Source organism: Panthera tigris, chromosome C1, assembly GCF_018350195.1.
Source record: "Panthera tigris isolate Pti1 chromosome C1, P.tigris_Pti1_mat1.1, whole genome shotgun sequence".
Taxonomy (NCBI): domain Eukaryota; kingdom Metazoa; phylum Chordata; class Mammalia; order Carnivora; family Felidae; genus Panthera; species Panthera tigris.
Genome location: NC_056667.1, coordinates 74,527,525 through 74,553,567, shown reverse-complemented (window position 1 = coordinate 74,553,567; position 26,043 = coordinate 74,527,525). Strand labels below are relative to the sequence as shown.

Here is a 26,043-nt window from a genome sequence, read left to right as displayed (position 1 = left end):
GCTCGGTGCTGAGAGCTCAGAGCCTGGAGCCTGCTTCGCATTCTGTGTCCTGCTCGCTCTCTGCCCTTCCCCCATTTGTGCTCTGTTTCTCTCTCTCAAAAATAAACATTAAAAAAGAGGAAGAAGGAAAAAGTGACCACAGAGCTTTTCTTTTCCTCTGCACATTATCAGAACAATTCTCAAGCACTGTCTGTGATCTGCAACAGCCTGTGGCTGGCACAGCCACTATTGGAAATGATCAATGTTTTCAGACATCTGAGAAAGAAGGAAGATGACTGGAAGGCAAGGTACTTAGGAAGAAAACAGAGAGAAGTGGCATTTTGTTGAATTGAAGATTCTGCCAAGAGGTAATTTGTTTCAAACTGACACAGGTGATGAAACCACAAGAGAACTGGGCCCAGTGCCTTTAGAGATATTGGAAAGCCTAGCTTGTTCTACATTGTTCCAAAAGGCAGGTCTAGGAGGGAGAACTCACCTGAAGCTCTCAGATGAAGGCATGTCAGTCATGTTGAATACTTCACTGCAGGTATTTAAGCAGAGATTCGGTTGCTCTGTCAGAGATTTCTCTGGCATGTTCTTACTCCCTCTGTTGGTTCCTTCTAGCTCTATGGCTATGAGACACCAGAAAACCAAATGATGGGCCCAGAACTTCAACCCCTCCCACACTGTGGTGGCAAAGAAATCTCACCTGCTATGCCATCAGCTTCTCTCACTGTCCTAATTTGTTAACATGAGGGTGATCTTTACACCCTGGAGCTGCTTCTGAGGTCCTCCAGAGAAGCCCCAGGCCTGCATGGTTTGATGTCCCTGCACTGACAGCGCAGAGCCTATTTAAGATTCTCTATCTTTCTGCCCCTCCCCTGTTCGCTCTCTCTCAAATAATAAAGTTACTAAATAATAAAAGTAAAAACAAAATAAAATACAATAAAATAACTTACTGAATACCCACCATGTCTAATATGCAGATAGAAGACAGTAATGCCAAACTTAAGGTCACAGCTAAACTGTGGTGTCTGGGCTAGGGTCCAGGCCCCTGTTGTGCATGAACTAGGCCCCCACTCCGCTTCTGCTCTGGTCATCTTATGTATTAAAGTCATACTGAAGACTATGTTTGAAATGGAAGGTTACAAATGAATGAGTAACTATAAGTCCTCCATTTAACAGATGAGGACACTGGGGTGAAATGTTCACATGTCACTAGCGAGGTGAAACAACATGTCCAAGGCCACACTACTAGCAGACGGCAAAATGATGGCTCGTCCCGGTCCTCTTGCCTCCACCATGGGCTGATTTTGAAAACACTCCCTAGTCTCAAAGGACAGCATGAGTGTGGAAGTTCTCTAGATTAGGAGGGAATAAACTTAGAGAAGAGATGATGCTTGTGGGGTGCCAGAGGGACACCTGTGTTATGTTGGAGCCCAAGTTCCTTTGGACAAAGTAGCGGTTACTTTTTTTATTCTTTTGATAGCATAAAACTTGACTTTGAGGAGAGTTCTTTGAATCTCAAGTCTCCCTTTGAAATCAGCTGTTCACGGAAATAGAACAAACACTCCTAAAATTTGTATGGAACCACAAAAGACTCTGAATACCTTAAGCAATCTTAAGACAGAAGAACAGGGGTGCCTACGTGGCTCTGTTGGTTAAGCATCCGACTTCGGCTCAGGTCATGATCTCACGGTTTGTGGGTACGAGCCCGGCATCAGGCTCTGTGCTGACAGTGCAGAGCCTGGAGCCTGCTTCGGATTCTGTGTCTCCCTCTCTCTCTGCCCCTCCCCTGTTCGTGCTGTCTCTCTCTCAAAAATAAAAATAAAAACATTTTAAAAAGATAATAAATAAATAAATAAATGGACAGAGGAACTGAATAGACATTTTTCTAAAGAAGATAAACAGATGGCCACCAGACACATGAAAAGATGCTCAGTATCACTCATCAGCAGGGAAATGCAAATTGAAACCACAATGAGCGACCTCATACCTGTCAGAATGGTGACTGTGGAAAAGGACAAGAAATAACCAGCATTGGTGAGGATGTGGAGAAAAGAGAACCTTCATGCAGAGTCGGTGCAGCCACTATTGAAAACAGAAGAGAGTTTCCTCAAAAAATTAAAAATAGGACTACCGTATAATACAGCAATTCCATTTCTGAATATTTATCTAAATAAAACAAAAACACTAACTTGAAAAGATACCTGCACCCGATGTTCCTTTCAGCACTATTTACTATAGCCAATCTATGGAAACAACTGAAGTGTCCATCGATGGATGAATGGATAAAGAAAAAAATACATACAATCACACACACACACACACACACACACACACACACACACACACACACAGAGGAATATTATTCAGCCATAAAAAGAAGGAAATCTTGCCATTTGTGATAACATGGATGGACCTTGAGAGCATTATGCTAAGTGAAATAAGTCAGAGAAAGACAAATCTCAATTTTATGAGAAATTTGGGAAAAAAAACAAAACACTAAGCTCATAGATAGGACAGCTGGGGGTTGCAGTGGTGTGGGTGAAATAGGTGAAGGTGGTCAAAAGGTACAGACTTGCAGTTATAAAATAAGTAAGTCATGGGGATATAATGTACAGCATGGTGACTATAGTCAATCCTACTGAATTGCATATTTAAAATTTAAAAATTTTTTTTTTTAAACTTTTAAAATTTTTAAAATTTTTAAAATATTTATTCATTTTTTTTGAGAGAGAGGGAGACAGCATCAGCAGGGGAGGGGCAGACAGAGAGGGAGACAAAGAATCTAAGCAGGCTACAGGCTCTGAGCTGTCAGCACAGAGTGAGATGCGGGGCTTGAACTCACGAACCATGAGATCATGACCTGAGCCGAAGTTGGACACTCAACCAACTGAGCTACCCAGGCACCCCCTGAATTGCATATTTGAAAGTTGCTAAGACAGGTATGTCTTAAAAGTTCTTATCACAAGAAAAAAACTTTTTGTAACTAAGTATGGTGACAGATGTTAATCAGACTTACTGTGGCAATCGTTTCACAATATATACAATGTTGAATTATTATATTGTACACCTGAAACCAATATAATATTATATGTCAATTATACCTCAATAAAAAAAAGAAAAAAATTGGCTGAATGTAACAAAAAGAGCTGATTTGTTTTGGGGGGATTATAAATCATGACTAAAATTTTATTTATTTTTAGACCAAATGGTAAAACACCAAACTGTTTAGATTTCTTTTCCCATTCAATGTAAGTTTCTCGAATAGAGGAAGTAGACTTTAGTTAAAAAGAGAAACTTCAGGGAAGCCTGGCTGACTCAGTCAGAAGAGCATGTGACTCTTGATCTGAGTGTCATGAGTTAGAGCCCCATGTTGGGTGTAGAGAATATATAAACAAACAAACAAACAAACGAAAAGAGAGAGTAACTTCAAACTCTTACTATAAATATGGTTCTGAAAATATTTCAGAAGGAAAAATGAGCTGGTTTGGTAAAAGCCCACCTTGTATTTTGTCTGAGTGATCTGAAAAAAAGGTGGATTCGATTCTTTTCTTTTGATTGCCTTTAGCTTAAGACTGAAGAAACAGTTTAGAATTCTGAAAACAAAACAAAACAACAAAACTTGCGGCAGGGGACCAGGGGGAAATAAAGGCAACTTTTAGAATGATTTAAGCAAGTCTAAATCAATCTGTGGAATATAGTATAATTATTAAAATATATAAATTTAGAGGCACCTGATTGACTCAGTCAGTCGAGTGTGTCTGATTCTTGGTTTCAGCTGAGGTCATGATCTCATGGTTTGTGGGTTCAAGCCCCGCTTTGGGCTCTGTGCTGACGGTGTGGAGCCTGCTTAGGATTCTATCTTCTTCTCTCTCTCTCTCAAAAACAAATAAAATAAACATTAAAAAAACATGTAAATTTAATCACTGAGAAAATATTTCAGGTAACATCCTGAAGAGAAATGGAATGAAAATTTATAGACCAGATAGATGAAGGGTTTGTAGGTCAATGGAGAAGCAGCATGTTAGAGGAATAGACATCAAACCAGGGGAAGAACCTCACTAAATCTCTTGGAGCCAAATTTCTCATTTGTAAGATGGAGCTGAACAAGATAGTAGTAATCACTAGTACTTGATGGCAACTAGTGTGGGTGGGCTTGTCCAACATTCAACCTCCTTCTAGAATGCTTTCTTGGACGGAAGGCTAGAAGTAAAAAAATTTAAAAATCCCCCAATCCCAGATTTATTTGAAGCTAAGATTTTAGGTATAAATTAAGTTCTGACCAATCAGATGCACCCACATGATACTTGAATTCCAAAAGGAGTCAAGTGGGGGAAGACATGCGGCATCCATTTTGTTAGTATATATTGTGTAGCAAAAGCAGCTGCCAGATTCTCCAACAACTGCTAGATTGTGGCATGAGCAGCAACTCGTTCTTGGCCTTGCACCGGGGCTGTGGCTGTTAGTCCTAGTTCAGTCTGGCATCGATTCCTTGGTCCTCCCAATGATTCTCTTAGCCATTTAATAGCTGGAGCTAAATCCTTTCTGGAAGGGAGTTCTGTTTTCTGTGAGTGGTAGAAGTAGTGGGGGCAAGGCTGTTCAAGAATGTTATGGTCATGGGAGTTCCAGAGAAGCTTACTGAACGGGGACTATCACTAATTCCATTTTACAGATGAGAAACACTGAGGTACAGAGAGTAACCTGCCCAGGACATACACTGTGATTCATTACTCTATATGGTTCCCCAACTAGATGATTCCAATGAGTTATTTCAAATCCAAAGTTCTAACTCTAAATTTTCTGGATCTTGGGATTGAACAGTGATATAAAATCATAAATCAATGACCGGAGGAAATTTGAGGTCCTAACATTCCCAGAAACAATTTCAGATTATGTCAGACATGAGATGGCTTCAATGTGATACCAGCATATGGTGGTCTTGGGGACGTAAGCTTTTCTTTTCATAGGTTGTGTGGCAGTTAGGCCCAGCACATAGAGCAGGCTCTCGGTGTCTCTTTATGTCTAGAGTAGGAGTGGACAAATGGGTTTGTGCGGTCACTGCAGGCAATCATTTTAAAGCAAAAGCCATTTTCTTTTTCCATGAAGAATTGGTCTTTTTAAAGTACCAATAAGTTCTTGGACCAGTGTGTTCACAGATGAACAAAGAGAAGATGAATGTTAATCCTTTTTGTTTTGTACAAAGGGAGAATAAGTGAGCTCCAGTGTTTGACAGACTGGAAGTTTATGCTTACTTTCAGCTTTATAATCGTTCCCTTTTTTTTTCCCCAAAAAGTATTTATTGAACGATCAGTTTCTCTAAGTATGGGTTATGTTTGCAATGGGTGTAGAGGTTCATTTGTGGGAATTTTTTCCTTTTGAATTTCTTTCTCCCCATCCATTCATGCATTTGTTCACTTACTCATTGAGTATGGTGGGAATAAGAGCATGAATCTTGCTAGCAGATGAGGTCTGAGTCCTTGCTTTCCCAACCTACTGCGTGCTTTGCACACGTTATTTAACTCTCTTAAGCCTCTGGTTCCTTATTTCAAATATGAGAATACTGATAGTGCTTTTTCACAGGGTTGCTATGAAGATCCAGTATGATCACACAGATGCTTCATTTTAAAAATGAAGGTTATTCAGACTTCAAGATGTATTGCAAAGCTGCAGTCATCAAGACAGTATGGTACTGGCACAAAACCAGACACTCAAATCAATGGAACAGAATAGAGAACCCAGAAATGGACCCACAAACGTATGGCCAACTAATCTTTGACAAAGCAGGAAAGAATATCCAGTGGAAAAAAGTCTCTTCAGCCAATGGTGCTGGGAAAACTGGACAGAAACATGCAGAAAATTGAACCTGGACCACTTTCTTACACCATGCACAAAAATAAACTCAAAACGGATGAAAGACCTAAATGTAAGAGAAGAAGCCATCAAAATCCTCAAGGAGAAAGCAGGCAAAAAACCTCTTTGACCTCAGTCGTGGCAACTTCTTACTCAGCACGTTTCCAAAGGCAAGGGAAACAAAAGCAAATATGAACTACTGGGGCCTCATCAAAATAAAAAGCTCCTGAAGACCAAAGGAAACAATCAGCAAAACTAAAAGGCAACCGACGGAATGGAAGAAGAAATTTGCAAATGACATATCAGATAAAGGGTTAGTATCCAAAATCTATAAAGCACTTATCAAACTCAACACCCAAAAAACACAATCCAGTGAAGAAATGCATGAATAGACACTTCTTCAAAGAAGACATCCAGATGGGCAACCGACACATGAAAAAAATGCTCAACATCACTCATCATCAGGGAAATACAAATGAAAACCACAATGAGATAGCACCTCACACCTGTCAGAATGGCTAACATGAACAACTCAGGCAACAACAGATGTTGGTGAGGATGTGGAGAAAGAGGATTTCTTTTGCACTGCTGGTGGGAATGCAAACTGGTATGGCCACTCTGGAAAACAGCATGGAGGTTCCTCAAAAAATTAAAAATAGACTTACCCTACAATCCAGCAATTGCACTACTAGGTATTTACCCAAGGGATACAGGTGTGCTGCATGAAGGGACACATGCACCCCAATGTTTATAGCAGTGCTATCAACAATAGCCAAAGTATGGAAAGAGCCCAAATGTCCATCAATGGTTGAATGGATAAAGAAGATGTGGTGTATGTGTATGTGTGTGTGTGTGTGTGTGTGTGTGTGTGTGTGTGTGTGTGTAAAGTGGAGTATTAGTTGGCAATCAAAAAGAATGAAATCTTGCCATTGGCAACTATGTGGATGGAACTAGAAGGTATTATGCTAAGCAAAATTAGTCAGAGAAAGACAAATATCATGTGACTTCACTCATATGAGGAATTTAAGATACAAAACAGATGAACATAAGGGAAGGGAAGCAAAAATAATATAAAAAAACAGGGACGGGGACAAAACATAAGAGATTTAAATATAGAGAACAAGCTGAGGGTTGCTGGGGCATTGTAGGTGGGAGGATGGGCTAAATGGGTAAGGGGCATTAAGGAAGACAATTGATGGGATGGGCACTGAGTGTTGTACATAGGGGATGAATCACTGGAATTTACTCCTGAAATCATTGTTGCACTGTATGCTAACTTACTTGGATATAAATTAAAAAAAATAATAATAAAAAATTATTAAAAAAATAAAAATGAAGGTTATTACTTAATGAAGGATATATTAGTATTTATTGAACACCTACTGTGTCAGCCACAGTGCTGTGCACTTGGCATCTACTCTGAATAAAAGTTGCATATGGAGAAAAGAGATATATACCCAGATAAATGCAATAAAGTATGAAGAATCTTTGCAGATTATGGTGGGGGCACAAATGAGGATCTGATTAGTTCGATTTGGGGGGAGATGATTAGAAAAAGATTAATGTTTTCCTTTAGTAGAATCTGGAAGATGATTAGCATTTTAGGTCATTAGGTATAGTCCCATCTCTGAGAGAGAAGATGAGCATCATGAACGCTGGAGGCCCCAAACTGCACGGATCCTGTGCGAATTATAAGCATTTTGGCAATCCTCATCACTGGCTCCTTATTAGCCACATGTAAACACATTCCAATCACTTCTGTGTCCTGATCTCCTCAATCCCTGGCATTTCTTGCCCTTTATAGTCAAACTTCTTAAAAGATTCCCTCCCATCCTCCTCGTAAAACACTGCAAGCTAATTTCAACCCTGGGCAAACCAGTAGAACAATTCTCATCATGGTCCCAATAATATCTGTTTGCTAAAGCAGGTGGAAACATCTTAGACCTCACCTTAACTGATTAATATTTGATATTATTGTCCACTTTCTCCTCTTTCAAACACTCTTTCCCTAGGCTTCCACGAGAGCCCTTTAATCTTTCATTGTCTTCCTACTTCTGGCAACTAACCACTTTCAAGTCTGTGTGGAGTGTTCCTATTCTACTCATGCCTTTTGTCCTACTCAACCTTGGATGATACCATCTACTCCTGTGATTTCAGCTACCATCCAGTGACCCTCACATCTCCAACCCTGTTCTCTTTCTGTACTCTGGACTTGGACATCTCAGCATAGGTCATTATGAAACTGATTACAGAATACATATGAATTGTTTTATTTTTATCCGAGGCATTATTAGGTAACTAAGCTAGACATAATTTCCAGTTTAAAAGTCATGCCCACTCTGATACAGACTGCTGTTTCTTTTACCGGCCTCACTTCAAAGGTCTTCAAGATGGAGTGTCATCCTCAGAGGACAACTTTTATTTATTTGAGAGAGCAGAGAGAGCAAGAAGTAGCGCAGGGGTGGAAGAGAGGCAGAGGGGGCGAGGGAGAGAATTTTAAGCAGGTTCTGCAGAGTCAGTGCAGAGCTGGATACAGGGCTCGATCCCACAAAGAGGAGATCATGACCTGAGCCAAAATCAAGAGTTGGACACTCAACTGACTGAGCCACCCGGGTGCCCCAACAAATGACAACTTTTAAAAGGCTATGACTGAATATTCTTATTTTAGGGATAATAACATAATAGCATTTTTTCACCTTAAATAACCAAAGCAACATTAAATAATTCCAAAATATACACTTGATGATAGCACCAAACTCAAATACCTTCACCAAACTAAGAAATGCTTGACAACTATCCCTCAATGCCCCCCTTTAACTTACCGGATTTTTCCCAGTTGACTTAAATCTATTTTTTTCTTTTCTTTTCTTTTTGTAATATGATATTGCAGATATTCAACAGCCTTTCTTTTTAATTTTTTTTAATGTTTATTCATTTTTGAGAGAGACAGAACATGAGTGGGGGAGGGGCAGAGAGAGAGGGAGACACAGAATCTGAAGCAGGCTCCAGGCTCTGCACTGTAGCACAGAGCCCGATGTGGGGCTCGAACCCAAGATCCGGGGCTCGAACCCAAGACCCATGAGATCATTACCTGAGCTGAAGTCAGACACTTAACTGATGGCCAGATGCCCCAAACCTATTTTGTTTTCATTATCATGATTTAATAGCAAGCAGTATATGACAACTAAATGCTGTGTAAAAGGATTGTATTTTAGTTGATCTAAAATTACCTTTTTCAGTTCCACATTTAACTCATTCATTCCACAAACAGTATACACCAACCAGTAGTATCTGGAAGTATTTTGCATGCTGGGCATATAGTGTTGAACATGGCAAGGCCTGTGCTCTCATTCTAGATGGAGAAATAAATAAATAGATAAATAAATAAATAAATAAATAAATAAATAAATAAATAAGAAAAAAATTGGATCACTCTAAGGACAAAGCAAAGAACTAAAATATGATAGTGACCGAATATATAGTTACTTTTAAATAGTTGATAGGAAAAGGACCCTTTGAGATGTTTTTAAAAACCTTTTATTATGAAAACTTTCAAACATATTCAAAACAGAATTTGTAAATTCTTTCTTCTGCTTCCCATGTACCCATTACCTAGCTTTGCCAATTAGTAACATTACTCAATACTTGTTTTATCTACTCTGCCTCTTTTTTTCTTTTTTTGCTAAAGTGTTTTTAAAGCAAATGACAGATATCTTATCATTCCATCCATAAAGAGTTCAGTATCTATTGATAGGTAATTTCAGAAAAGCACATAACCTTGTGGTGCCTGGCTGGCTCAGTTGGTGGAGCATGAAATTCTTGATCTTGGGGTCATGAGTTCAAGCCCCACATTGGGGTAGACTTTAAACAAATGCACCCCAAAACCCATACATAACCACAAAATTATCATACCCAATTATCATGATATGCAGTCCATACTCATGGCTCCTCATTTGGTCTCAAAATTATCATTTTCCTTCCCAAATTAGGATCAAAGTTCATACATTGTTGCTAAGATCCATTATTTCAATAGGAGCTGCAAAAAGCCAATATTCTAATTCCAAATTTGTTTCATTTATTAGCTATGACTCTTCTATATTAAAAAAAAAAAAGAACTCTTCCCCTATCAACTATTTGTTTACCCTGAAATATAGAATGGTATAGAAAAGACAGAATGGATGCTTGATTCTTTTATTTATGCATTTTCAGAGTAATAAATTAGAGTGCTTATCAAATCTGAAGAGGTGACATTTAAGCTGAAGCCTGAATGTGAAAATATAGCTATGCAAGAATTAGGAGAAATAGCATTTCAGGAACAGAGAACAGTTAGTGAAAAGGCCTTAACGTAGAAAAGATCTTAGTATGTTTACAGGCTAGAAAGGAATTCGTTTTGGCATAAGGGGAGTGATATGGCCAAAATTAAATGAGGTAAGATTGAGAGTTAGTTTGGACCACATTGTGCCTTGTGAGCCAGGGTAAAGGGTGGACATTTTATAATGAAAGAATTGAGACACCAATTTGGAGGATCTGGAGGGTTTGCATGTTTAAAAGAGAGCTCTGTCTGCTATAAGGGGCAACAGACTTTAGGTAGACAAAGGTGAAAGCTGGGAGACAAGATGTTAAAAAGAAGCCAATGGGCAGGATGTTAACAGCTTGAACTGGAGTGATAATAGAGCAAAGGTGGGAAGGGGAAGTCAACACTGTGTTAACCATCTTAAATTTGATCTGTCGCTAGGCCATCCATGTGGAAATGTGGAAAGGTCACACAGGTAATTGGCTATGTCCTCAAGTTTCCTGGAAGAGTTGGGACTGGAAATATGATTTCAGAGTTAGTGACATATGAATTGTACTTCGAATCCTGGGGTAGAGGATTGTATCAACAAAAAAGGGGAGGATCTTAGAACAGAGCCTGGGGGGTTACATGAGCATCTAGAAACCAGAAGAATGTACAGTAGTTATGCAGAGAAGACACAGATACTGCACCTACTATATCTTCCCCTCCTTAGAAACAGAACACATACATATGTGCACCAGTTAAAATGTATGTGTCAGTCATTCTTGCAGCTAATTTTAGGTAAATGGAACAAGAGTGCAAGTGATGTAAACAACTTGAGTCATCCCAGTAAGGAAAAGGGTGTGCTCCCCTTCCTTTTCCCCTCCTTCTAATGACTATAATGCAAATGTGCTGTGAACCATCTTGGACCACGAAGACTAGGGCACCTAGAAATGGCAGAGCAGTAAGCTAAAAGGAGTCCGAGTCACAAGGATAACCTTATGATAAATGCAGCCACACCAGCCTCTCCTTTATTCAAGTCATTGCTCTTTTGCATCTCTGTTACACGCAGCAACAGAGTATTCTAACTCTATTCTAACTCAGAATCCAATCATTCTGTGAGCTGATAAATATCTCTGAACCTGCAAAGCTGAGGACCACACTATGAATCTCTGGTAACTTCATAATATGCCAATACTCACAATACTGAATGGCTTAATTTGCTACCTATCCTAATTAGACTATGGCAAACTCAAGGGAGTATTTAGGTAAAGAAAGAGCGGGTACCAAGGAGGCATCAAGGGTCCCTTAGAAATTGGATTGCAATTTATTTACTTTAACCTAAAGAGCCCTGGACTTGATGAGTTCAGGATTCCAGATGAGCAATAAAGCCACAACTCTCTCTTACAGTATTTAGATTGCTAGAAATCTCTAGAAGTCTACAAGTGGTTTACAAGCAGTTTGGTGGTCAGAGAATAATTAATGTGATTATTTTTTTAAATATAATTTCAAATTTATAAAAGGTAAAAGTGGTTATTTCCATAGAAATCCAATTCTTTTGTTCCAATTCTTTTGTTAATTCTTAAATATGCACACTAGCACAGATTGCCTTAGATAAAGCAATAAGGTATTTTCATGTCATTTGCATATTAGTTTTGGTTCATTTGCATTTTTTCATTATTTTTACTGTGTTGCATTATGTCCACATTCCACAAGAAATAAACCAAAGACTCAAAAGTGCTCATCGAAATGTAAAAGTACAAGGAGACAAATACTACAAGTCAACATAATGCTGTAAATGTCAAAACATTGAACTGGATTCCACTGAGAATCTAAAATGTGAATCTGTACATTAGGACAAGTAAATTTGCATGTGTGATGATTTTGCATAAACAACTAAAAAGAAAACAGAAATTAGCAACTATGTTGACAATCACCTGAAGACTGGATTTTTTTTAAGATCACTGATCTATCCACCTTGTTCTCATTGGCATGAGACATTTAAATTTTCATATATTTTCAAATAAAATATAGTGATCCCTTTGTTGACAGTTTAAAAACTGCCCTATTAGGCCTGGAACCAAGGTGGTGATCTTGATATTTTGGACTTCTGGTTTTCTGCTTATGCGTGTTAATGATCAGGAAATACACAATGCTATTTGAAGGGAGAAGGGCTATTTTTATAAATTACTCTACATTATTAATATTACTATAAAATAGCAAGCAGGTATTTAATTTATACAAATGTAACTATACCTACTTGGCATGCATACACACATAAGAAAGATAACTTAAATTTCAAAACTAATTTTGCCTCTAAGTATGTCCTCCCTCCCTCCCTCTCTTCCTCCCTTATCTCACCTCTTCATGATTGTATCTTTCAGAGAGAGCATAAGAAGCCATTTTTACGGTCCTTTGGCCGGTCTCAATTTTGCATGCTTTTCATAATAAGTACATCTCACTGTGCTACGTGATTCTAGTACTTAAAGATTTGAGATATATCTATATCTATCTATATCTATATATCAATAAATACATGCACACACACATTTTTTTGGTGGGCCAGTGTACAAGAAAGTTCCTAAATGCAACCCCATCACTTAAACCTACACATGAAACACAGCAATGTGCTCCAAAGATGGAGGACACTTGACTCCTTTGACATAGACAGTATGTGTCTCTAGTGTATAAAGAAATAGGGCTACAACAACATCAACAAGCATCAAAATTAGAACAAGAAAACATCAGGCAAGAAATAAAAAAGGCATCCAAGTTGGAAAGATACAAGCAAAACTGTTATTTGCAGATAATGTGATCTTATATAAAGAAAATGCTAAAGAGTCAACCAAAAAACCGTCAGAACTAATCAATGAACTCAGTGAGGTTGCAAGATATAAAATCAACATACAGAAATCAGCTGTATTTCTATTCACTAACAATGAGAGATCTGAAATAAAAAACCATCCCATTCACAACAGCATCAAAAAACAATAAAATATTTAGGCATAAATTTAACAAAGGAGGTAAAAGATATTTGCAGTGAAAACTACAAGATTTTCATGAAAGAAATTGAGGAAGACACATACAAAAGGAAAGATATCCTATGTTCATGGATTGAAAGAATTACTCTTGTTAAAATGTCCACATTACCTAAAGCCATCTATAGATTCAATGCAATCCCTATCAATTTCCAATGGAATATTTCACAGAAATAGAAATACCAATCCTAAAATTTATATGGAACCACAAGACTCCAAAAAGCCAAAGTCTTCTTGAGAAAGAACAAAACCAGAGGTGTCACACTTCCTCCATCTCAAACTATAGTTGACCCTTGAACTCAAGCAGGGTTAAGGGTGCTGACCCCTGCGCTCCACACATAACTTTTGGCTTACCCAAAAGTTATTAATTGCTAATAACCTGTTGACTGGAAGCCTTACTGATAGCATAAACAGTTGATTAACACCTATTTTGAATGGTGTGTTATGTACTGAATTCTTACAATAAAATAAGCTAAACAAAATGTTAAGAAAATAATAAGAGAAAATACATGTATAGTACTATTCTGTGTTTATTAAAAAAAACTCCGCATATTAAGTGGACCCACATAGTTCAAATAGGCATTGTTCAAGGGTCAACTGTATACACCTTCAAAGCTTTAGTGATTAAAATAGTATGGTACTACCATTAAACAAACAAACAAACAAGCAAAAAAACAACACAAAGACCAATGGAACAGAATGGAGAGCCCAGAAGTAAACCTCTGCGCTTGCAGTCAACCAATATTTGACAAAAAAGCCAAGAACACTCAACAGGGACAGGCTCTTCAATAAATGGCACTAGGAAAACTGGACAATCACATGCAGAAAAGTGAACCTAGACCCTTATCCTGTATCTCTCACAAACATTAACCTGAAATGGATTAAAGACTTAAGATCTGATACTGTAAAACTTCTAGAAGAAAATGTAAGGAAAAGCTCCTTGACATCGGTCTCTGGGGAATTATTTTTTTAGATGTGACACCAAAGCACAAGCAATAAAAGCCAAAATCAACAATCAAACTAAAAATTCCAGCACAGCAAAATAAATAGGTAGCTTACAGAACGGTAGAAAATATTTGCAAACCATATTATTAGTTATATTTGTATATAAACCATATATTCGATTAAAAAATGGGCAGAGTAGGGCGTCTGGGTGGCTCAGTTGGTTAAGCGTCCAACTCTTGTTTTCAGCTCAGGTCACGGTCTCATGGTTGGTGAGATTGAGCTCTGCATCAGGCTCTGCACTGGGGATTGAGCTCTGCATCAGGATCTGCACAGCCAATTTGGAGCCTGCTGGGGATTCTCTTTTTCTGCCCTTCCCTTGCTTGTGCTCTTTCTCTCAAAATACATAAACTTAAAAAAATTGGCAGAGTAACCAAATAGACATGTATATCAAAACAATGAGATATCACAATCCCTATCAAAATAACACCAGCATTCTTCACAGAGCTAGAACAAACAATCCTAAAATTTCTATGGAACCACAAAAGACCCCAAAGAGCCAAGCAATCTTGAAAAAGAAAACCAAAGCTGGAGGCATCACAATCCTGGACTTCAAGATGTATTACAAAGCTGTAATCATCAAGACAGTATGGTACTGGCACAAAACCAGACACTCAAATCAATGGAACAGAATAGAGAACCCAGAAATGGACCCACAAACGTATGGCCAACTATTCTTTGACAAAGCAGGAAAGAATATCCAATGGAAAAAAGACAGTCTCTTCAGCCAATGGTGCTGGGAAAACTGGACAGCAACATGCAGAAAATTGAACCTGGACCACTTTCTTACACCATGCACAAAAATAAACTCAAAATGGATGAAAGACCTAAATGTAGGACATGAAGCCATCAAAATCCTCGAGGAGAAAGCAGGTAAAAACCTCTTTGATCTTGGCTGCAGCAACTTCTTACTCAACACGTCTCTGGAGGCAAGGGAAACAAAAGCAAAAATGAACTACTGGGACCTCATCAAAATAAAAAGCTTCTGCCCAGCAAAGGAAACAATCAGCAAAACTACAAGGAAACTGACGGAATGGAAGAAGAAATTTGCAAATGACATATCAGATAAAGGGTTAGTATCCAAAATCTATAAAGAACTTATCAAACTCAACACCCAAAAAACACATAATCCAGTGAAGAAATGCATGAATAGACACTTCTTCAAAGAAGACATCCAGATGGGCAACCGACACATGAAAAAAATGCTCAACATCACTCATCATCAGGGAAATACAAATGAAAACCACAGTGAGATACCACCTCACACCTGTCAGAATGGCTAACATTGATTGACAACTCAGGCAACAACAGATGCTGGTGAGGATATGGAGAAAGAGGATCTCTTTTGCACTACTGGTGGGAATGCAAACTGGTGTAGCCACTCTGGAAGACAGCATGGAGTTTCCTCAAAAAATTAAAAATAGACCTACCCTACAACCCAGCAATTGCACTACTAGGTATTTACCCAAGGGGTACAGGTGTGCTGCATGAAGGGACACATGCACCCCAATGTTTATAGCAGTGCTATCAACAATAGCCAAAGTATGGAAAGAGCCCAAATGTCCATCGATGGATGAGTGGATAAAGAAGATGTGGCATATATATATATATGTGTGTATATATATATATATATATATGTATATATATATATACACACATATATATATATATATATATATATATATATATATATACATATATATATATATATATCCATCCATCCAGTGGAGTATTCGTTGGCAATCAAAAAGAACAAAATCTTGCCATTTGCAACTACATGGATGGAACTAGAGGGTATTATGCTAAGCAAAATTAATCAGAGAAAGACAAACATCATATAACTTCACTCATATGAGGACTTTGAGAGATAAAATAGATGAACATAAGGGAAGGGAAGCAAAAATAATATAAAAACAGGGAGGAGAACAAAACATAAGAGACAAATACAGAGAACAAACAGGGTTGCTGGAGGGGTTGTGTGTGGTCTAAATGGGTAAGGGGAATCTACTCCTGAAATCATTGTTGCACTGTATGCTAACTTACTCGGATGTGAATTAAAAAAATAAATAAATTATGAAACAAAAACAAAAACACCAATGAAATATCACCTCACACTTATTATAATGAATGGCTCTTACCAAGACAAGAGATAACAAGTGTTGGCAAGGATGTGGAGAAAAGGGAGCCCTTATGCACTGTTGGTGGAGATGTAAATTTGTTCAGCCATTATGGGACAGTGTGGAAGTTCCTCAAAAAATTAAAACTAGAACTACCATAAAATCCAACAATTCCATTCCTGGGTACTGTTAAAAAGAAGAACACAGGCACCAAATGGAGATTCTTATGCTATGCTGTATCACCAAACTGGAGCTTAGTACCTATACTAATTTCAGTTTCAACCTTTCTCAGAAATGTAGTCTTAATCAATCAGTCGGGAATTTTCTGGTCAGCACCAATAAGTTGATATGTCACTGGGGCCCTCTCCATCTCTCGAAGGACGATGAGGTAATCCACCTAATCAAGACCCAACTATCCTCAAAGGGAGATGACCACACCCATCTTTTCTCTTTATGACTTTCTTATCCTGCCTTTGAAAGCCTCTCCTTTTCTGCAGCCCATCGTTGCTCACCTGTACTTTGTAGAGAAAATGCTGCTTGAATCATGAATAAAGCCAGTTAGCTCTTTAAAATTTCTTTGGATTTTCATCACTTAAGTTTATATCCAATGGAAATGAAAATAGGATATCAAAGAGATATATATGCACTCCCTTGTTTATTGCAGCATTACTCACAATGGTCAAGATATGACAACAATTAAAAAAATTTTTTACATGTTTACTTATTTTTGAGAGAGAGAGAGAAAGAGAGAGAGAGAGAGAGAGAGAGAGAGAGAGAGAATATGAGCAGGGGAGGGGCAGAGAGAGAGGGAGACACAGAATCTGAAGCAGGCTCCAGGCTCTGAGCCCAAGATGGGGCTTGAACTCATGAACCGTGAGATTGTGACCTGAGCCGAAGTCGGGCGCTCAACCGACTTGAGCCACCCAGACACCCCAAAATGAAAACAATCTTAAGTGTTCATCAATGGATGAATAAAGATGTGGTATGTGTGTATGTTTATGTGTATGTATACACATATATATAGACATACACATACATACACATGTACCCATACATACACATATATATGGACATATTATTCAGCCATAAGAAGGAAATCCTGACATTTCGAACAACATGGATGGCCCTTAAAGGTATTTGTTAAGTGAGAGGTATATGCTAGTGGTACAGTGGTAATTATATTACAATATGTAAATGTATCAAATCAACATATTGTACACTTTAAATTTACATAATGTTACATGTCAATTATGTCTCAATAAAAATAAATTTTAAAAAAAGGGAAAATGTCAAGCCATGCTAACAAACAATCCAGTATCTCATAATGTGATGAGCTGTTTGTTATAAGACTTTAATGAAGGTAAAAAATATATTAAACTTGTGGTTAGAAGACACAAATGGCAAATGTGTGCCTACAGTTGGTTACACATTGTGAGAAAATGAACTTTTCAAACTTCCTACATTCAGTCACAATTGGCTGTACTATTATAAGTTAAATAATTTTCAAGGAAAATTGATTACATGTAATTCTTTACTTAATTTTTAAGTGTTTATTGCATAAGATTACACTATTTGTGAACTACTTCCAATGCTGAATTAAAGAAGTGTTACTGTATATTTCCTTTGGCTTCTTTTGACACCGACTGCTTCACAAAAGTAGTAGTGTGTTTTTAGAGTTTACAATTACAGGGGTGCCTGGGTGGCTCAGTTGGTTAGGCATCCAGCTTTGGCTCAAGTCATGATCTCACAGATCTAGGGTTCGAGCCCCGCGTCGGACTCTGTGCTGAAAGCTCAGGGCCTGGAGTCTGCTTCAGATTTGGTGTCTCCTTCTCTCTGCCCCTTCCTGCTTACACTCTGTTTCTCTCAAGAATAAGTAAACATTAAAAAAAACAAAACAAACAAACCAAAAACCTCTAGAGTTTATAATTACATAAAAACATGGGTACATTAGTCTGATTATATTCCCTTTAAGATTTTAACTCTCTTACTGACTTTAGTAGGAATAACATGTGACTATTTTCCAAGCAGATCACATATAATGGATAGGTAATAAGGAAAGTTTTGTTTATTTCCTGGACTTTCCCTTAGTATGTAAATAGCTTTGCCTCCTATTATCCATTACCCAATCTGAAATCCACATTCTTGTCATTTTTATTACTTTTGCAACAGAGCTGCTACAAGGAAACAATATGTAATTGATAACATAAATGTTATAATTATGAAATTGTTTGGATTGTAGATACTGACATCAAAGTGATTTAAAAATTTCTTTATCTTTTAAAATTCATGACACTTGTTTTATAGCTAGACCAGAAGCATCAGTAGTACCTGGAAACTTACTTGAAATGTAAATTCTCAGCACCACGCCCCCTACTCCATACCTACTGAAGCAGAAAATAGGCGGTGAGACCCATGTACAAGTCCTTCAAGTGATTCTGATACATTGTGAAGTTTGAGAACCACCAGACTAAGGAAATTCAGTACTGGTTCACTTCATGGTAGCGAGAGGAGTTAGCATGGTTGTTTGCACTCCAGAGATGGATTGAACAGAGGTTCGGTGGGGGTTTTAACAGGTTTGTACAAAGAAGCAAGAGAGAAACAGGATGCTGAGGATATATGTGATTATGATGGATATGGGAATTTAAGCTGGAAAAGAAGAAAAGGGAGGACTTATAGGGGAAAGAGGTATATTACCTGTTATTAACATATTGAAGACTGACCAAGCTGAAGACCTAAAATACCAACAATTTCTACCTATCAACATATTGCACCAATACCATATTCTTTTGCCTCCCCATCAGATAATCACTATCTTAATTTTTGTTTAACATTCCCTTGCTTAAAAATGAAAAAAAAAATTATCACCTTTGTGTTTGGTTTGGCTTAAGCTTTTAAAAATGAGATCATGCTGCATATAGTCTTCTTTGATTAGCTTCTTTCATATATTTTGTTCTTTTGTACTGTTCTCCACAGCTGCAGTTAATTTTCATGGCTGTATAATATTTCGTGGTGTAAGTATACATTGCTTATTATAAAATATAAAATATTTTATTAAACCATTCTCTTCCATTGATGAACATTTGGGCTGTTTCCAGTTTTTGGTATTACAAACAGTGCTATGAACATTCTTGTTCATGGACCCTTGGTACATATGAATAAAGAATTTCTTCAGGATACACTACTTAGGTGGAATTGCTAGGTACCAACGTATGCAGATGCCCAACTTTACAAGATAATACCAAATTATTTTTCACAAGTGGTTGTATTTGTCTATACTCCTCACAGTAATTTATTGGAATCTCATTGTCCCACTCCATCTCCACCACTCAATAAGGTCAGAATTTAAAATTTTTATCAATTGAATGTGTTCAAATTATATCTCAAAGTCTTGATTTGTAGTTTCTGATTACTGTTTAGAGTGGGCATGTTCATTGTCCATGTGAAATGTCTGTTCACATATTTTGAACTTTTGACTGTTTCCTTCCTGAGCTCTAGGAATTTTTAATGTGGTGGCTATTATTATTTCTCTGTTCCATGTGATGTAAATAGGCTTCCACTTTGTGCCTGGTCTTTTCACTTTGATGTCTTTTGATAAAAAGTTCCTAACTTTCTGATTGTTAAACTTGTCAATTTTTCTTACATTTTTGTGTTTTCCTATACACATATTTTCAGTGTTTTAAAGTTTTACTTTTGACATTTATGTTTTACTTCATTTGAAATATTTGTGTCCACTATGAGAAAGAAATTGAGTTTCTTTTTTCATTTCCACATGGGCACACAATTTTCCTACTTCTACTGAGAAAACATGTTTTCTTTCTCCACTGAATTATGTGGTTCCTTCTGTAAATTAAAATTTCAGATATATTTAAGTCTGTTTCTTGGCTCTTTTACTGTTCCATTTGTAATATGTACCAATACCTCAGTAAATGCTACACCTTTATAATTCTTGTTATCTTGTAGGGCAAATTCCCTCTCCTCTTTGTTCTTCAGGAATTTCTCTATCCTTTACTTTTTGCTCTTCTACATAAATTTTAGAATGAGCTTATGAAGTTCCACAAAAAAATTGTTGGGATTCTAACCAGAGTTGCATTGAATCTGCAGAGGATTTTTGAGAACTGACATCACTTCAAAAGATATGTCTGTCTATATTTACTTAGGTCTTCTTTAATGTCTCTGAGTTTTGTTTTTTTTTTTTAGTCTATGTTTTTTTTATTGAGGTATACTTTATATACAGCAAATGAAACAGATCTTAAGTACACTACATTTAACATAATTACAGATTTACTTGGGTTTAAATTCACCATCTTTCTTTGAAAAACTTTTTTTACAGGTCTTGCACATCTTTTGTTAGGCTTATTTCTAGATAACTTGGTTTTGTTGCTATCATAAAAGTTGTGCTTTAAAAATATTATGTATTCCAGTTGTTTGATGATGGTGCATACGTCACTGACTTCTGTATTTTCATCTTACAACAAGCATCTTGGGTAAACTATGATTGCTACTAAATTGTAGTCTTTTGAGTTCTTCAGATAGACAATCATCATCTGCAAGTAAGCATTTTGTTTCCTTCTTTAATCCCTATCCATGTAGAAAAGTAGCGATGACAGGCATCTTAGTCCTAGTCCTCAATTCTTAAGGGGATACTTTCAATGTTTCCTCATATGAGATGATGGCATTGAGTCTATTTTTGTTGTCTTTTTAAAGTTTATTTTATTTATTTTGAGAGTCAGCGAGTGCAAGAGGGGCAGAGAGAGAGGGAGACAGAGAGAATCCCAAGCAGGCTCTGCACTGTCAGTACAGAGCCTGATGTGGGGCTTGATCTCATGAACTGTGAGATCATGACCTAAGCCAAAATCAAGAGTTGGATGCTTAACTGACTGAGCCACCCAGGTGCCCCAGTTGTTGTTTTAATATAGATATCTTTGTTAATTTAAGGATCCCCTGACCCCTTCAAATCAGAAAAGTGACCAGCTTTTTCTAAATATATTACTTTTTCCCCTTTAATATGGTAAATGATAATCAGAGATTTTCTAATATTAAGCCATCCTTTCATTACTAGCATAAGCCCAATTTATCGTGCCCTTTTTATACATTTGGTAATATTTTGTTTAGTATCCTTTATCAGTATTCATGAGTGAAATTTGCTAGTAACATACTCTCTTTGTATATTTTGTTTTCTAAATTATATTGACCTCACAGAATGAGTTAGGAACTATAACTTTTTCACATTATTTAAAAAAACTTTCTATGTGGTCAAAATAATCTCCTCCTTGAAAGTTTGGGAGAATTCACTTGTAAAACACTTTGGACCTATTTTTTTTGTGTGTGTGGACTTTTAATTTCTGCTTTTAAGTGATTAATGTTAGAGCGACATTATTCACACTAGCTTATGCTAATATTTTGAGAGTTTTCAGATTTTCACTATTTTTTTCATATTTATTTGCATATGTTAATAGCATCTTTTAAAAAATCTTTGCTTGTATTTGTATTTTTCATTTATAAATAGCATTTATATCTACTTTCATTTTTCATAGCTATATCTATTAGCATTTTCAAGGAATAAGCTTTTGGCTTATTTCTATTTTACTGTTTTTTCTATTGTTTACTTTCAGTTATTCTGTTGTCCTTTTTCTGATTTCTGAAGCTGAGCAATTTGATCAGTTTTTTAAAACGTTCCTTTAAAAAAATTTTTTTTTAATGTTTATTTTTTGAGAAAGAGAGAGTGAGTGGGGGAGGTGCAGAGAGGCCGACAGAATTTGAAGCAGGCCCCATCCAGGCTCTGAGCTGTCAGCACAGTCCATTGCGGGGCTCGAACACAAGAACCACATGATGATGACCTGAGCCAAAGTCAGATGCTTAACCAACTTAGTCACCCAGGCGCCCCTAACCTTCCTTTTTTAAATAGGCACTTAGTTTGCAAATTTCCCCGGAAGAATCACTTTTGCTGCATTTAATTATGATTCTTTCTGTGAGCCAGTAAAGGGTATTTAATATTGGTTTTCAAATCTATTTATCTATTAAAAATCTATGTGTTCCAACCAATTAGAAAATATAATTGGTGTAACTATACTTTGTACCAATTAGAAAATATAATTGGTGTAACTATATTTTGTTATTTTCTACAATTTTTTTTTTATGGCTCAATTTTTATAAATGTTCCATGTAATCTGGAAAAGAATGTGGAATCTCTTAATTGCTGGATGCAGAATTCTATATACATTCAGTGGGGATCAAGCTTATTCTATTCATTCTATCTCTCTTGATTGTAAAAAGTCTATTTTCCAATAATGAAAGTTGTAATCTTCCAACCTGATGGGTGTAAGTATTTTGTAGTAGCTCTAACAATTTTTGCTTTATGTAGAGATTACTTTATTAAATACACACACATGATTAGTATATCTTTTTGATGAATTGAATCTTTTATCATTATGTAGAAACACTCTATTCTTGGTGATACTTATTTTTTCATGATGGGTCTAAAATCTGTTTTGATATTAAGTAGAGCTACCATAGCTTTACTTTTGTTTTTGCATTGAATATTTTTACTCATACTCTTACTTTCAACTTCCCTTATATTTTAGACGTATCTTTTTGCTAATAGTATAAAGCCAGGCTTTAAGAATCTATTACTTTGGGGGGGACCTGGGTAGCTTAGTTGGTTAAGTGTCTAACTCTTGGTTTTAGCTCAGGTCATGATCTCACAGTTGGCGAGTTTTTGAGTTCTGTGTCAGGCTGTGTGCTGACAGCAAGGGGCCTGCTTGGGATCCTCTTTCTCCCCCTATCTCTCTGCCCCTCCCCCACATGTGCGCACACACACACACACACACACACACACACACACACTCAAAATAAATAAAACTTAAAATGAAATTTGTTTTTTTTTTAAATTTTTTTTTTAAGGTTTTATTTTTGAGACAGAGAGAGACAGAGCATGAACGCAGGAGGGGCAGAGAGAGAGGGAGACACAGAATGGGAAGCAGGATCCAGGCTCTGAGCCATCAGCCCAGAGCCCGACGTGGGGCTCGAACTCACGGACAGCGAGATCGTGACCTGAGCTGAAGTCAGACGCTTAACCGACTGAGCCACCCAGGCGCCCCTGAAATTTGTTTTTAAATAGTAAGTTTGTTCCATTTATTGTGATTATTGGTATATTTGAAATTATTTTTACAATCCTCTCTCTTGGTTTGAATGTTATATGCACTATATTCTTTTCATGAATATCCCTGGCATTTTATAATGTATATTTAACTAAAGTTAATACCCTGACACCCCAATGATACAACAGAATATTTCAGCTCTGATCTTCCCTATCTCAGCTGTTTTACTACTACTGTCTAGAATTTCTGTTGACTTAAAACAAAGAAACAAATCATCTGTTCTACTGAGTTGCGTTTATTGTGATTTACCTAAGTGTTTACCATTTTATTTTTTCCTAAGCGTTTTTGTGTTTTAGATCACCATTCTGGGATCACTTTCATCTCTTCTTGAAGCACTTCCTTTAGAGTAGGACTCCTTTAAGAGTAAACCCTTTAAAAAATACTTTCATTTGGGGGTACCTGGATGGCTCAGTTGGTTAAGCATCTGACTTCGGCTCAGGTCATGATCTTGCAGTTCATGGTTTCGAGCCCCGCATCAGGCTCTGTGCTGACAGCTCGGAGCCTGGAGTCTGCTTCAGATTCTGTGTCCCTCTCTCTCCTCCCCTCCCCCGCTTGCACTCTATTCCTCAGAAATAAATAAACGTTAAAAAAAAGAAAAACTAAAACACTTTCACTTGCTTTCATTCTTAAACTAATTTCACTTTCTACACAATTCCAGGCTGACATTTGGTTTTTCAATGCTCTGAAGAGAATATTCCACTATTTTCACCGTTAATATTGAAAAGTCAGCTGTTAGTCTTTCTTTTATAGACAATTAGTCCTTTCTCTTTGGGTAGTTTCAAGATGCTGTCTTTGGTGGTCTATAGTTTCACTACAATGGTTCTATGTATACTTTTATTTATATTTATCCTTTATGGAGAATATCCTACCTCCTGGATGATTTTTAATCTCTGGGGGAATTTGCAGCCATTATCTCTGCAAGTACTTCCTCCCTTCCATTCTTTACTCTTGGGTCTCTACTCCATCTCCCATATCTCTTAACCTTCTTTTCATATTTTCCATCTCCTTATCTTTTTATCTATTTGAGATTGATTTTTCAGATATATCATTCAGTTCTCCAGTTGCCTCTTCAGCTGTCTAATGTGTTAACACTTCACTGAGTTTCAAATTTGGTCAGTCACGTATTTCATTTTTGGATTTTAAAAATGTTTGTTAATTTCTTTAAAATTTCATTGTACTTGCTTATCCTGGTAATTTTAGGTATATAAATATTTTGTACATAACTGTTTTATATTTTGTATCTGAGAATTTGAATATTTGCAATATTTTGGAGGGGATATCGAAATTTACTATTTTTGTTGGCTCTCATTCAAGGTAGTTTCCCATTTCTCATGTGTTGCGTGACCTTTAACAGTATATTACTTGATCTTAATTTGTGGAAGTCCTATGTTCCCATTCTGGAGAAACTTTCATTCACAAAGTATTTGATTCTACTGGTAGAAAAACAACGACCTGCAAATCAGAACTTGAGCTCCTCTAGAGGATTTAAACATAGAACAAAAGTCTTACTGCTATTGCAGGGTTTGTTATCTTCATAATGGCGTTGCTATAGGAATCCATCCATGGCAACCTCGCCTCTTCTGAGTGTTCGCATTTCTAAAGCTAGATCCTTGCCATTCTGGCTTTTACGCTTTCCACCTTCCTACTTCTCTGGCCTACTTTGTGGACTCAAGTTCCAATCCCAAACTCTGAGTACTCTCACTCTTGTGCTTGGGCACTCCTCCTTAATTCTTAGGTACTAAAGCTATAGCTTGTCCAGATCCATGCTCAAGTGTGTCTGTTTGTTTTGGGGTGGGAGGTTGCCAGACACCACTCTTACCTTTCATGAAACCAGCAGTGCCTCAAATTATGTGTCTTACTGGCAGTCTTGGGAGCTTCTATTTAGTCACGATACTAGAAGTGGAAATCATACAAGATTTTTGACACTTTGAAGTTATTTAAGAACTTATCTCTATTTATATATGTATATATTTATATACATATGTTTATAAATACATATATTTATATACATATAAGGTCAATAGTTGGAGATACAGCAGATCTCAAAAGATAGCTAGAAAGTAAATAAGAATTTTCATTAAGATCCATGATTTGGCATTTGATCCTCTGAGTCTCTCATACTCACCCTCAGTTGCTTTGGAAAGATCAGTAACACCTGTAAAATTTTTGTTAGATTTGAATCTCTAATGCAGCTTTCACCTAGTTAACATATAATGGCAATTTCCACTGTGACCTCAGTTTGTGCTACAGGGATAAGCACAGACCTATCTTAAAATATTCCTAATAATTCCTAATATTCCTTAAATATTCCATTTGTAATAGTTGAATAAGAGGACTATATAATGACTAGCATTCTGTTTTCATTTACCTATTTTCTGAAAGGTCAGGTCCTAAAAATAAAGTAAGTTACCTCAAACAAAAGGATACTACTGGTATCCTGAATTACTGGTGCTTGAATTTTAATGTATACTATTCCTCATTTATTAAGATTTTGATTTTTCTTCAACTTTCTATCCACATTGTCTAGCACACAGAAGGCATCCCATATATATATAGATATATAGATATATATATATATAGATATATAGATATATCTATCTATATATCTATCTATCTATCTA

General features: G+C 36.8%; 1 long non-coding RNA gene across 2 annotated transcripts; it reads right to left on the bottom strand.

The window, feature by feature from the left end:
- Window positions 1-90: 90 nt before the first annotated feature.
- On the bottom strand, window positions 91-25,958 carry LOC122241499. 2 transcript variants are annotated; one of them, XR_006221664.1, is made up of 4 exons: window positions 25,242-25,958; window positions 19,131-19,257; window positions 9,066-9,187; window positions 91-611 (listed from the first exon to the last, which is right to left on the bottom strand). It is a non-coding gene; the product is annotated as an uncharacterized LOC122241499 (long non-coding RNA). The 2 variants fall into 2 exon arrangements; XR_006221665.1 differs by lacking the exon at window positions 19,131-19,257.
- Between the last annotated feature and the right edge of the window lie 85 nt (window positions 25,959-26,043).